The sequence below is a fragment of the Perkinsus marinus genome (genome assembly GCF_000006405.1).
Source record: "Perkinsus marinus ATCC 50983 genomic scaffold scf_1104296971028, whole genome shotgun sequence".
Taxonomy (NCBI): domain Eukaryota; phylum Perkinsozoa; order Perkinsida; family Perkinsidae; genus Perkinsus; species Perkinsus marinus.
Window position 1 is genome coordinate 1 of NW_003202253.1, and position 1341 is coordinate 1341.

At 46.6% G+C, this 1341-nt stretch overlaps 8 non-coding genes across 8 annotated transcripts; all 8 read left to right on the plus strand.

Moving 5' to 3' along the window:
• The first annotated feature begins 4 nt into the window (after positions 1-4).
• On the plus strand, positions 5-76 carry Pmar_PMAR021658. Its single transcript has one exon. It is a non-coding gene; the product is annotated as a tRNA-Thr (tRNA).
• Positions 77-178: 102 nt separating this feature from the next.
• On the plus strand, positions 179-250 carry Pmar_PMAR021659. Its single transcript has one exon. It is a non-coding gene; the product is annotated as a tRNA-Ser (tRNA).
• A 102-nt stretch (positions 251-352) lies between these two features.
• Positions 353-424, plus strand: Pmar_PMAR021660. The gene has a single exon. It is a non-coding gene; the product is annotated as a tRNA-Thr (tRNA).
• Positions 425-526: 102 nt separating this feature from the next.
• On the plus strand, positions 527-598 carry Pmar_PMAR021661. The gene has a single exon. It is a non-coding gene; the product is annotated as a tRNA-Ser (tRNA).
• Positions 599-700: 102 nt separating this feature from the next.
• On the plus strand, positions 701-772 carry Pmar_PMAR021662. The gene has a single exon. It is a non-coding gene; the product is annotated as a tRNA-Thr (tRNA).
• Positions 773-874: 102 nt separating this feature from the next.
• Positions 875-946, plus strand: Pmar_PMAR021663. The gene has a single exon. It is a non-coding gene; the product is annotated as a tRNA-Thr (tRNA).
• A 102-nt stretch (positions 947-1048) lies between these two features.
• On the plus strand, positions 1049-1120 carry Pmar_PMAR021664. The gene has a single exon. It is a non-coding gene; the product is annotated as a tRNA-Thr (tRNA).
• Positions 1121-1222: 102 nt separating this feature from the next.
• On the plus strand, positions 1223-1294 carry Pmar_PMAR021665. The gene has a single exon. It is a non-coding gene; the product is annotated as a tRNA-Thr (tRNA).
• Positions 1295-1341: the final 47 nt, after the last annotated feature.

Consider the following 1341-nt stretch of genomic DNA (forward strand, 5'->3'; position numbering starts at 1 on the left):
GTGCGCCACTTTAGCTTAGTGGTAGAGCGTCTGCTTCGTAAGCAGAAGGTCGTCAGTTCAATCCTGGCAAGTGGCTTACAGCAGCATTAGGCTCTAGTCGGGTATGAGGAGCAGGAGCAGGTTTGCTCACTCCGCAAAGGATACAGGAAGATTATTGATTTATGCAGTTATCTGGTGTGTCACTTTAGCTTAGTGGCAGAACGTCTGCTTCGAGAGCAGAAGGTCGTCAGTTCGATCCTGGTAAGTGGCTTATAACACCATAAATATCTGGTCTGGTACGAGAAGCAGGAGCAGGTTTGCTCACTCCGCAAAGGATACAGGAAAATTATTGATTCATATACTTAATCTGTGCGCCACTTTAGCTTAGTGGTAGAGCGTCTGCTTCGTAAGCAGAAGGTCGTCAGTTCAATCCTGGCAAGTGGCTTACAGCAGCATTAGGCTCTGGTCTGATACGGGAAGCAGGAGCATGTCAGCTCACTCCGCAAAGGATACAGAAAGATTATCGATTTATGTACTTATTCTGTGCGCCACTTTAGCTTAGTGGCAGAGCGTCTGCTTTGAAAGCAGAAGGTCGTCTGTTCAATCCTGGCAAGTGGCTTATAGCACCATAAATTTTTGGTCTGGTACGAGAACCAGGAGCAGGATGGCCCATTCTGTGAACGGGACAGGAAAATTATTGATTCATATACCTAATCTGTGCGCTACTTTAGCTTAGTGGTAGAGCGTCTGCTTCGTAAGCAGAAGGTCGTCAGTTCAATCCTGGCAAGTGGCTTATAGCACCATAAATTTCTGGTCTGGTACGAGAACCAGGAGCAGGATGGCCCATTCTGTGAACGGGACAGGAAAATTATTGATTCATATACTTAATCTGTGCGTCACTTTAGCTTAGTGGTAGAGCGTCTGCTTCGTAAGCAGAAGGTCGTCAGTTTAATCCTGGCAACGGGCTTACAGCAGCATTAGGCTCTAGTCGGGTATGAGGAGCAGGAGTAGGTTTGCTCACTCCGCAAAGGATACAGAAAGATTATTGATTTATGTACTTATTCTCTGCGTCACTTTAGCTTAGTGGCAGAGCGTTTGCTTTGTAAGCAGAAGGTCGTCAGCTCAATCCTGGCAAGTGGCTTATAGCACTATAAATTTCTGGTCTGGTACGAGAACCAGGAGCAGGATGGCCCATTCTGTGAACGGGACAGGAAAATTATTGATTCATATACTTAATCTGTGCGTCACTTTAGCTTAGTGGTAGAGCGTCTGCTTCGTAAGCAGAAGGTCGTCAGTTTAATCCTGGCAACGGGCTTACAGCAGCTTTAGGCTCTAGTCGGGTATGAGGAGCAGGAGCAGGTT